Genomic DNA, 11,477 nt, shown 5'->3' with positions numbered 1-11,477 from the left:
CTGCTCCCTGCGTGCCAGGTGGGCTGAGCAGAGCCGGGCCGCGTGTCACCAGCGCTCCAGGCAGGTGGCCTTGCCATGGGCCCGTGAGCAACCAGGGAGGAGGGACCATGCCTGCAGAGCCAGCCAATCACAGGCCTCGCCTTGCATGGCTAGCCAGATCCGGGCCACGCCAGCCACGGGCCATTGCACCCGGGGCAGAGCCAGTGACGCTGCCCGGCAGCTGCCAGGTTGTTGCTCTTTTTCTTGCCCCCAGCTGGGCTCCAGGGACGGCCCTGCCCCGAGGCACTCGCAGGCCGGGTAGAAAGAGCGAGGGACCCAAGCGCAGGGGCCCGTGATTGGCTATTCCCGGAGCAGGAGGCCTGGGCCGGGCTGTCAGCAAGCGCGTGCAGCAGAGCAGGGACTGGTTGTGGGGTTGATGGTCAACGGCCGGTGCCGGGTGCTGGGCGGGGGCACCTGCCCCCGGCCTGCAGAGCTGCTCCCTGCCCCGAGCACTGGCTGAGCGGGGTTCTGGGAAGCCCCCAACGGGCCGGCCTGGGGTCTGCAGGGCAGTTACTCTGGGGGGGTGGTTCTGAGGAGCCTGCCCGCTGGAGCCAGGCTTCCTGCCACCCGCCGTGGTCCAGGACTGTGAGCGCACGAGGCGGGTGCACTGGTGAAAGGATCCCCGTGCACAACTGCAGCAGCGCCCCCCTGAGGAAACGGAAGGGGTGAGATCCTGGGGAAGCCTCCGGGCTCTGCAGTGACTCTGGAGCCAGGCAAGAAGGCTGATCTCAGAGGCCAGCACTCTGCACCCCGCTGCCGCCCCGCCCCAAAGGCAGCGCTCACAGATCTGCTGGCAGCTTTTTTGCATTGTTAATTAACCCTCCTCTGTGATTCGGCCCCATTAAACTCCCCATCAATGAAGTCAGAGCAGCCGGACGCTAATTACCAAATCAACCTGGCTTTTCCTCCAGGAGCAGAGCTCACCTACGCTGACCCAGCCCCAGCCCCACCGGGCCCGGCTGGACTCTCCCCTCCGCTCGTGGCACAGCCCAGGCAGCCTGGCCCGGTGTCTGCAGAAAGAGCGGTTCCCCCACACGCCTGGCTCAGCTGGACAGGGCTGTGAGGCCTAGGGATGAATGTCCCGGGTGGGTGCTGCCTTTGGGCTGCTGGGGTGGGCCCCCTGTGAACACCCCTGGCCTGCTGGCTCCACGCACGTCCTGTGCTGGGCCGGCTGCATGCAGAGCGCACCCAGAATTCGGTGCAATGGGCCATCAGTGGCCAGCTCGGCCAGGGCCAGCTCGGCTGGATCCTCTGGGCTGCGGCGGGACCGAGGGCTGCAGGCAGCCTGTCGGGCTGGTGCCTCGAGGCTGGGTGTCCGCAGCGCCCATCCCTGAGCTGCTGGTGGGGCCCACTCCTGGCCCTGAGGGTACCTAGGGCCTCTCCTGCCCCCGGGGGCTCACCAACCCCCCCTCGCCAGGCCAGGTGTCAGCCCTTGTGGATGGACGGACAGATGCCTTTGCAGACTCCCCAGAATTGGGGGGGCCACCCTGAGTCTGCAGGGGCGAGCGTCTCAACAGAGCGTTACGCTGCAACAGCGTCTTGGCATCAGGTAAGCCCAGGTCCCACATTGTGCTGTGCTGCTGCCCTGCCCCCGCCCCGCCCACAATACTCCCCCCACCCCCAGCCCCCCGCCGGGATCCATGGTCCCCCAGCTCTGCTCCCCTGCATGCTGGCCGCACCTGCTGGGGCCTCCCCCCCACCGCTGTCCCCCCCTCCCCACTTGCTGTGTTCGGTTTCTGCCGGGAAGTGCCCAGCGCCCGGCCCCTGCCTGCCACGCTGGGCGCGGGGCTAATGGAGCGTTCTGCATGGAGCTGACGAGCGCAGAGATTTCCGATGCTTCCTGATCTGCATCCTCTCTAAATCTGTCTGCAAAGCGCTCCCTGCCAGTGCCGGTGGCTCCTGCAGGCAGCTGGGGGGCCCATGCTGGAGTTCGGGGACTCAGGTCAGAGCTGGCCGACACGTGTCTTTAACCTGCCGACGCCACGTGGTCGCCTGGCAGCTCTCTGGTGCAGCCCCGCGCGCCCAGCTGCCTCGTCCCCCGCAGCCCGACACAGCCACCCCTTCTCCCCTGCAGCCTGGTATGGCCCCACCCCACCCAGAGCAGCCCCAAGAGCCCAGCTGGGCTGATGCGAGCGCCCCGTGCCCGCCGAGCGCCCCACTGCCCTGTTTGAAGCTGCTCCTGCCTCATGTCCTCCGTCTCCGGCGGGGGCGGGGCAGGGCAGGGGATGCCCAGGTCAGGAGGGGAGGGGAGGCTGCAGCTGGACGCTGGTCCCCGGCCCCCAACTGCCCCCACACTGCTCAGGAGGGCCTGGCTCCCAGCTGGTTGGGCTGTGAAATGGCAGGAGCCCAGGCTCTCCAGTCAGTGCTCGGAGCTCCCACCCTCCTGGGCGGCCACATAGCCACTGAGGGTGTGTGCGGGGAGTCAGCAGGGGCCGCGCCGAGCTCCAGGAGGGTCTGCACTGCCCTTGGACAGGCCTGGGACGGGAGCAGCAGCACGTCCCCCCCAGGTCACACAGGGCGGGTGTGCGAGTGAGGAAGGCTGGGCAACGTCTTGCTTCAGCGGCATGTGCTGATCTGCCCTGGCAGGAAGCGACTAAATGACAGATCCCAGTCGTGCCACAAACAGTGCCCGGGGAACGCTCACCCAGCACTAACATGCAGCCACCTCTGGGGTGCGGCATGGGGCGGGACGTGGGTCCCTGATGCCCTAGAGTCCCAAGCTCAGGGGCCCTTGTGCTGGCGCCAGCAGCTTGTCTCACTGCTGGTCTCGGGGGGCAGGAATAGCTCGTGCTCATTCTAGGTCCCTGGGGCTCGAGGGCGCTCCTGGAGAGGGGTCAGCCCCAAAGGGGATCCCGGGGCAGCGTCTGCAATGGGCTTACACAACACAGTCACAGGTAGGAGGGCGCTGGCATCCCGGGGCAGCCTCTCCAGGCCTGAGCGTGTCAATAATGCAATGGGAGTCTCGGGCCTAAAAGCCTGCACATCCCTTGTGAGCCTCGCACAACCACTTTCTGCACGCGGGCCTTGCACACCTGCACCAGGCGTGTCTGTCACTGCTGTGCCAGTGCCGGAGGGCTGCACGGGAGCAGGGCCCGTGGTCCTGCAAACGTTATCAGACGCCTGCTGGGGAAATGACCAGGAGGCCCCTGGCCCCAGCTGCCCACGCTCCTGCGCTGACCCCCTGCGTCTGTTCTCCGGGGGCTCGGCTCCTGCAGCCTGGGCGATCTCGCTCCCCGCTGCCTGGCTCCCTGTGACTCTCCGCTGTGCGGGGCAGTGGAGAGGAACATCCCCGGCCTGTGCGGGGGACCCAGGGAAGGAGCCGCACTCTCCCCAGCCCCTCTGCTTCTGCCGACGCCCACCCAGTGTCCTTCACTCCAAAATGGCCTGGCCAGGCTTCCCCTGGCTGCCCCCCCCAGCCTTGTGCTGTCCCTTGCCAGCCTGCCAGGGGCTGCCTGGGGGAGCTCAGGGGCACACAGGGATCAGCCTTCGCGCCACCTTGCCCAGGAACCTCCTCATTGGGGGCTGGCACCAGCGGCTGGTACCACCCCTGGGGCAAGTTCCCACCAGCCCCGCCCGTCAGTGGCTGTTTCAGGCCCTGTGTTCCTTTCACCCTTGCCCGGAGAAAGGTTTGAGCCTTGGTTTGAGTCCTGCTGAGCTCTTGGCCTCCATAAACCATGTGGCCATGAGTTCCACAGGCCAGCTGCGGCCGAGTGATGAAATCTCCCCATTGGCGGGAGCTCGGCTCTGCCGGGTGTTTCTCCAGGCTGCAAGAGCAAGCCAAGAATGCTCCAAGGGGAGAGCTCCCCACAGCACCGCGCCCCCTAGCGCCGCCAGTGACTGTGTGGGGCTAGTGACCCCTAGCGAGCCCCCTGCCCCACTCCCTGCAGCACCGCGCCCCCTAGCGCCGCTCTGGGGCCGGCAGTGACTGTGTGGGGCTAGTGCCCCTATGGCGCCCGCCATGCTCCCTGCAGCGCTGTCGCTGCTCTTGCAGATCTAGAGGGGAAGCAGCAGGGCCCAGAGACCCCATTTGGCTCCCCCCATGAGGGGGCTGCCTCTGCCCATCGCACCCCCCGAGCCCCACGCTGTCGGCTGTGCTGCCCCACAGGGGTGGGTCAGGGCGCTCTCTGGAAGCAGGGGGTTACATGGGGGTCGCGATCTGTTGGCCCTGTGCGAGGCAGGGCGCAGAGTCCCAGCCGCCGGGGGGCTGTGGGGAAGGAGCCCCAGTACGGCCGGTTTGAGACCCGCTGCGTGGTGGGAAGCCGTGCAGGGAGGGGCTGCGAGCGCTGAGCGAGCGCTGAGCTGTGGCGGATGGTCTCGGTGGAGGAGCGGTGCCCTCGTGGCGCTCTCCAGCGTGCCAGGCCGGGCACCTCGTGGTGCTAGGAGCTCTGGTCCAGGCTATGCCTGCGCCGCCTCCATTGAAATGCAGATGTCCCGGCCAGCCGCTCTCTCCAGCCGCTGGAGAAGCCTCCCGCTATTGAAAGCGAACAGAGGATCTGAGGTGCCCTGCATCCCCCTGGGACATAATCCCTGACCCCTCCGCTGCTTTCCATAATCCCCTTTGATTCCATTCCGCGCGGGCGCCGCTTGCCGCTTTCTCTCCCAGGCTGGCCTGTGAATCTGGGCGGCAGGGCCAGGCTGCGGGGTCAGGGGAGCGGTCCCAGGTGCGGAGGCTTTGCGGGCCCATGCAGCGGGGTCTGTGCTCCCCCACGCGCAGCTCTCCTGCTGCAGAGAAACCTGGCTGCCCCCGAGCCAGCACTGGCAGGGCCGGGGGGTGGCCCAGTCGCTAAAGCAGCAAGCGGGCAGGGGACGGCTGCTATAGAGCAGGTGGTGGGTGGGGTGTTGCTCAGAGCTGGGGACCCGGGATCCCTGGGAGGTGTGTCTCAGCCCCGTATTCCCTGGGCTGGGCCAAGGCCTGAGTCCCCTGGGGCGGGACCCATTCACCTTGCTGGGAGCCGGCAGCTCTCCCAGGCGCTGAGGCAGCGCCATGTCCCTGAGGCCTCTCTTCAGATGCAAGACCAGGCCGCGGAGGAACGGGAGGCCTGGAGGCTGCTGAGCCGAGTGCCGGGTTCCAGGGGGCTGCGGCCGGCCAGGGCTGGGCAGGAAGGGGGCGATGGGCGTGCGGGGTCGCTGCCATGCCTGGTTTCCTGGTCCTGTGGCCATGCAGTGTGGGGAAGGCTCCTGATCCCAGCCAGGCAGTGGGGCAAGGGAGTGTCTCGCCCCACAGGAAGAGGACCTGGCGCCCTGACACCCAGCGTAGCGCCCTGCAGCCATGGGCTGGGGCTGCTTTCGTGCGCTGCTCTGGCCGGCCTGCATGCATGTGTTGTCATGACAGCACATTCGTGTGCACCCGTACGGCTTGCTACTGGACGCCTGCGTGTCTGTGCCCCGCTGTGTCTCCCTGTCCTGGCGTCTCTCGAGACGTCTGCACCTTTTCATGCTACCTGGATCAGTGGGTGACCCTGTCTCCACGTCCGTCTGCCCCTCTCCGGCCTGGAGAGCCCCCCCTCCCCTGGCTGGACGTAGCATCTTTCCGCATGTCCTGGCAGGGCCAGGCTCAGCATGCTGGGGGCTGGGGGCGCGGCTGGTGAATATTTCATGCCCTCGTTTACTGAGCCCGCTCTGGGTTACACGCCTGCCTCCTCCTCTCGCGGTCGCTCCGTGTTTATTTATTTAATGAATTATTTATCCGCTCCCCCTTGCTCTGCTGATCCTGCTCCGCCAGCTCTGCTGTCTGCCCCCTCCCCGGGGGCCTCGGACTCGCCTGATGAGTTACTGAAGGCTGGCTTGGCTTTGCGGTTGCACCATCCTGTCACCGGAAGCTGTGGTTAAATATTAACCAGGGCAGGGAAGGCAGCTCCCTCCCCTGCCCGGCCCCCGTGGCAGCATCTCCCAGGTGTGCAGTGCCACGCTGCCTCCTGGCCGGACCGCACAGCCTGTGCCGGGCCGGGGACACCCCGAGCTTAGAACCCAGCAGGTGGGGGGCGGCTCGGGGGGGTCTGGCCCAGGGCTGTTGGCCCCTCTCCATGCTCAGCTGTGTCCCATCCAGTCCCCACGTGTCAGCCTGGGACTCCCCCTGGCCACGGCGGGTCTCCCGCAGGCCCCGCTCACCGTTCATTCCTGGCCTTGCTGGGCAGAGCCGGTGGCGGGAGCCGGCTGGTGCAGGCAGGAGAGGGGCCCAGTGCCACACGGGGGGTGCCGGGCAGGGCCCCGTGGGCATGCTGCGTGCACTGGCAAGCCAAGAAACCCCACGGGTTGCTGGGTCACCTGGCAACCCAGGTCCCCCTGGGGCCAATTTGGGAGCCAACGCCACAGAAAAAGAGCCTCTAATGAGGGGCCAGGGGAGGGCTTGAGGCGCTGCTGGGCCGGGGCGGGGCCCCTGGGATCCCAGCCGAGCCCCGGGACCAGGCCGCCCCAGGCGGGAGGGAAACGCAGCCAGAAACGGCAGCGAGGCTGGGCCATCCTGGGAACCCTCATGTCCCGTGTTTGGATCCTGGGGCCTTTCCACGCCCTGTCTGTGGGGCTGGGCTCCCCTGGCCTGGCCACGAGAAATGCTTGGGGCCATGCTCCATGCCAGGGTCCCCTCCCGGAAGCAGGGTCAGTTTCCACGCAGGGGTCTAGGACCATCTGCCCCACCTGGTCCCATCAGGATCCAATTCCCCCCCACCCCAGCCTCTTGAGAGCCCAGTTCCACCCCCACCCCTGGCAGCCATGGGGCCAGCGGCTCTCCCCCACCACCCGGGGGCTGCAGCCCACTCCCAGACCGCTTGCCCAGGGCTCTGCACCCTTCCACAGCTGCTGGGGCGTCCCTGGGGCGGGCGGCAGGGGCTCTGCTGCAGCCGCAGGCGGGGTGGGTCTCGGAGAGCCATGCAGCAGCCGTTGCATCAGGGGCCTTGTCCCTCAGGCCGGGACCCAGGTGTGCCTTGCCGTGTGCGCGGCGCGGGCGCAGTGAGGGGCCGCAGCGCTGCCGGGGGAATGGGGTGGCCCTAGATTCGCTGACCTGGGAACATTCAAACAGCAGCAGCCTGGCGGGGAGGAGAGCGGGAGACTGAGGTTGGGAGCCAAGGAGGCAGAGGGGAAGGGCAGAGTGAGCCGCATTCCCAGTGGGGGGGTCCCCAGAGGGCTGGGGGGGGGCGCGTGGTTCACACAGAGAAACCCCCAGCCCCACAAGCCCTGGCAGCAGCCCCTCCCTCTGCCCAGCCTCTCCCCAGAGTGGCCAAGCCAGGGGCTGCAGAGCCCGGGGCCCGGGGCATGGCCGGCCGGGCACGCCAGGCGCTGGGGCTGGAGTTCTCCGGCAGCAATGGCGCCTGGAAACCTTCCCTGCACGTGGGAACGGGAGCCGCCTGCCCAGCCGTGGGGAAGTGACTCAGCGCCCGTGATAAACAATCTCCCCCTCGCACTGCGGCCACACACATGGGCACCTGGGCTCAGCCCCGCCAGGGGCTGCTCTGCCCCACCTGTGCCACCCGCCCCGCAGTGCCCGGCCTCCTGCAGCCTGCGGGGCGGGGGGGCAGAGGGGTGCAGGGCAGGGGGCAGGGTTGGGCCTGCTGCCGGTGGTGCTTGTGGCCGGCCAGACCTAGGGCTGCGCACCTTGAGGTGAGTGGCTGCCTTGTGTGTCCCCCTGGGTGCAGAGTGTGCGCTCCTGTGAGTGTGTTTCCGGGCAGGGGGTGTGTTTGCCAGCTGTCTCTCTGTGTAGGTGTGAGTGCTTGTGTGTGTGAGGCAAGTGAGAGCGAGCGAGCGCTTTCTGGAGGGAGGGGGTTTGTGTGTCTCCGCAGAGGCACGTGCATGCCTGGTGTGTGGGTGTTTCCATGTGGAAGCGTGTGTTGCCATGTAGGGGGTTCCAAGCGGAGGCGCGTGTGTTCCTCCGTGTTTGTGGCGTTTCCTTGTAGAAGCACAATGAGCCTCGCCATATGGGTGTGTGTGTGTGTGTGTGTGTGTGTGTGTGTGTAGGGGGGGGAATTCTACACAGAAACACCCAGACAACAGTGCAGCCTCTGGCAGTCGAGGCGGGACCAGGGACGGGTGGATCACTCAATGAGCACCCTCTGGAGCACCTGGCAGCGTGGGAGGCAGGACGCTGGGCTAGCTGGACCTGGGGCCTGGCCCAGCCTGGCCGCCTGTGCTGCCTCGCCGGGGACTGCGTGCTGCCGGTTCCGTCCATCCTGCCGCAATTGGCACAGCTCCCCTGACCCTGCTTTGCGGCTGGGTGGCAGAAGGGCTCCAGGGGTGGTTTCAAGCCGCCAATACCTGCTGCAGAGACCTGGGACGGAGATTCCTGGCGCCGGCACCGGTCCTGCTGTCAGCCCGGGCGTCATGGGTCCGGCTGCCGTGCAGCGTCAGCCCGGGTTAGCGGAACTCCTCAGCAGAGCTGTGTGTCTACCATGCCTGGCCCAGGCCGGCTGACGTGGGCTTGCGGGGCACAGCTAACGGGCTGCTCGCTCGTGTGTGGACCGTGCTCCGGGGCCCTCCCACCTCGTCAACCCTCATTTGCAAGGCCAGGTCAGGCATTATCGAACCCTGGGTTCCAGCCGGGCTCCAGCGTGTGCAGTGTGTCCTGTGAGCCCCGGTCCCAGACTGCCAAGCGCCCCCCAAAATGTGGCTGCTCCAGCCCTTTGTGGGAAAACTTGCCTGGCCAGAGGACAAAGAAACTGGCCTGTGGGATATCATGGAGCATGAGTCCAGTGGACTCTGTCTACACTGCAGAGCGATAAGGCTTGAATCCTGAGTCCCAGCCTGACTCAGGCTCAGACCTTCCACCCTGCGGCATCCTGGAACCCTGCATCCATGCCCTGGGTTGGCGTGACTGGTGTGTAGATGGGGGGGGGGCGGCCTGAGTTCGTCCCTGGGGCTTACGTGGCAGTGTAGCTGTGCCCTGGGCAGGGGGAGGGCCACTTGCACTGCATCCTCCTGGTGCCCGGTGCAGAGAGGTGGCCTGTGCGAGCCTCCGACCTTCACGCTGCTGTCGCGGGAAGCACCAGCCTGGCCTCCTACACCCTTCCCCAGCCTCCCCCCCCCCACTCCGAGGCCAGATTGGGGCTGGGACCCCACGATGGAGAAGGCACCATACCCCATTCCCACCCCCCTCGGCTCCCCAGAGGGGGGGAGGGTCGGTATCCCACGCAGACCCTGCTGCCCCTGCCCCACCCAGGCCAGTTTCACACCCTGGATCAGGATCAGCTGCCTGCCTGGAGAAAGGGAACCTGCAGACTCCAGGCAGAGTCCCTGGGCAATGGAGGCTGTGGGGCTGGGCACCCCCCAGGCTCAGCGCCCAGGGCTGTGCGAGGTGGCGGGAGAAGGCGTGGCCCAGCAGTCAGTGCGTGGCAGCCCAGACACCCTCCCCTTCTCCTGCCCCTTGCTCCCCACTCGCATCCCTTCGCCTGGCTCTGTCCTGCTCTCCTGCCTCCTCGCCCCACGCTGCCCCGCTTCCCCTCCCCCACAGCCATTCCGAGCCTTTTGCACATGGTTATTTTCTTCACTTCACTTCTTCAGATGAATAATTAATAGAGGCTTTTTTGGTCTGTCTTGTTGCTTCACCAGCCGCCTCGCCCCGCCCAGCAGGGGCTCCTGCCAGCACCTCACCCCCCACCTCCCCGCTGGAGGCGGCGACCTCCTGCCCCACTCATGGGCTGGGGACTCGGAGAGCTGGGAGGAGGCAGAGGTCAGGTGCACAGCTTCTCCGGCAGGAAGAGGGGCCGAGGAGAGGCAGCCGTGGCTCTGAACTCCCAGCCATGGCACCATCGAGAGGGTCCCAGTGCGCCTGACAGAGCTGCCCATGGCACAGAGCAGGAAACTGAGGCAGGGACTTGTGGGCGACGGAGTCGGGAGCTGGGTCCAAGGGGCCTGGCATGTACCTTCTGAAAGAAGACCCTCGGCACAGCTGCTGAATGTGCGAACTCCTTAGAGGAGCCAGGGAGCTGGCCCCATGCACCAGCCGCCCCACTCCCTCGCCTGCCCATGGCCCCATTACACGGGGGGACGGGGTTCAAAAGAGGATGCTCGGTTGGGTGCAGCAGCAGCTCAGCCGGGTTTTCAGGGCTCTGAGCCCCTGCGGTGCCCCAGACTCTGAATGGACTCGAGCACCCAGCGCAGCCCTTTGCAATGCCGGGGGCACTTTGGCTGGGAGCGACGTGGGGCAGGCACCGCCCCTTGGAACGGGCCCTGCATTCTTTGGGGTGCTGGGAGATCACATCAGCCTCCTCCGCTGCCAGCCGCTCCGTAGCTGCCCCGTGTTGTGCCATGTCAGTCGCCAATCCGGCGCTTGGCGCAGGACGGCTTCCTGCTGTGAGGTGGTGTGGAACTGGGCGGGACGGGCGGAGAGCAGTGACAGCCAGGCGCCTGCCCTGGAGGAGTAAAGTGGCTGGTTTCCGTCTCCCAGTTCCGGTGACTGGCGTTCCTGGGAGCCACTTGTTCCTGGGGTGAGCCGCAGCCCCGGGCTGGCCGGGACGGAGCTGCGTGTGGCCAAGCAAGGATTAGGTCATTTAGCAACAAAGGATTTGATTCCCTTGATTTTAGTTGTGCAGCCGGGATTTGCTGTGACAGAGCCTCATTCTCGTACCCTGACGGGGGTGTGACGAAGAGACGGGGGGAAAGTAGCTGAGAGCCTGCCTGAGCCCGTGGGCAGGGTAGTGGTCTGGGAATCAGGACACCTGGGTTCTACTGGCTCTGCCCTGACCTGCTGGGTGACCTTGGAGAAATCTCGGAGCTGGCGTTCCCCCTGCCCCTGCCGTCCGTATGGCTGTAGGTGGTGAGCTCCGTGCAGCGCCCAGCACGACAGACCATTGATAATAAAGTATCGCAAACGAAGCAGTTGTGGAATTGGGCCTCAACCCTGGGCCAGGAGGGGAAACGTGTGAAGACAAACAAATAAATCTCTCTCTCCTGTCCCAAAGGGGAAGGCACCTGTGGGAGACACAGCGGGACCCGGCAACATGGGGAAAGCAGCAAATAATACCAGCGACCCCCAGCATCCCGGCGAGGTGCTGCTAACCAACAACCAGACCCCGTTTCACAGATGGGGAAACTGAGGCAGTGGGCGGGGCATGATTCACCCAAGGCATAGCAGGGCATGAGGACTGGGATGGGGCCTCCTGGTTTCCCAGCCTGTGCTCAGGCCATGAGCTGCTCTTGAAGGGGTCTCCCGGCAGCGAGGCTGGTGTGCGGATCCAGGCCCCAGCGTCTCCTCCCGCCAGGCACATCCTCTCTCAGCCCTGGCCCAGGGACGCCCAGCGCCCCATCCCTCCTCTGCATTCCGGAGGCCTTGATGGGCCCCCGCTGCGCCTGGGGCCTTGGCTCTGTGTTGCAGGGGCAGGCAGGTGTTTCTCCCCCACCCCGGCCCCTCGGCCTGGCATTGGCAGAGGCTCCCCGAGCCCGCACCCAGGCCATGCCAGGAGAACTGCGTCCTGCTCCTGGCTCAAGGGACCCCAGGGTGCAGAGCCAGGAGG

At 66.6% G+C, this 11,477-nt stretch overlaps 1 long non-coding RNA gene across 2 annotated transcripts; it reads left to right on the top strand.

Moving 5' to 3' along the window:
* The first annotated feature begins 940 nt into the window (after window positions 1-940).
* On the top strand, window positions 941-11,368 carry LOC137147262 (uncharacterized). Of its 2 annotated transcripts, none has more exons than XR_010918170.1 (2): window positions 941-1,588; window positions 10,926-11,368. It is a non-coding gene; the product is annotated as an uncharacterized lncRNA (long non-coding RNA). The 2 variants fall into 2 exon arrangements; XR_010918171.1 differs by lacking the exon at window positions 10,926-11,368 and adding an exon at window positions 9,574-9,921.
* The last annotated feature ends 109 nt before the right edge of the window (window positions 11,369-11,477 follow it).

This window comes from Emydura macquarii, unplaced genomic scaffold (genome assembly GCF_026122565.2).
Source record: "Emydura macquarii macquarii isolate MOO-44397 ecotype Brisbane River unplaced genomic scaffold, CSIRO-AGI_Emac_v2 contig_527, whole genome shotgun sequence".
In the NCBI taxonomy this organism is placed as follows: Eukaryota; Metazoa; Chordata; order Testudines; family Chelidae; genus Emydura; species Emydura macquarii.
The sequence above is the reverse complement of the archived record's forward strand: the minus strand, read 5'-3'. Positions and strand labels throughout refer to the sequence as shown.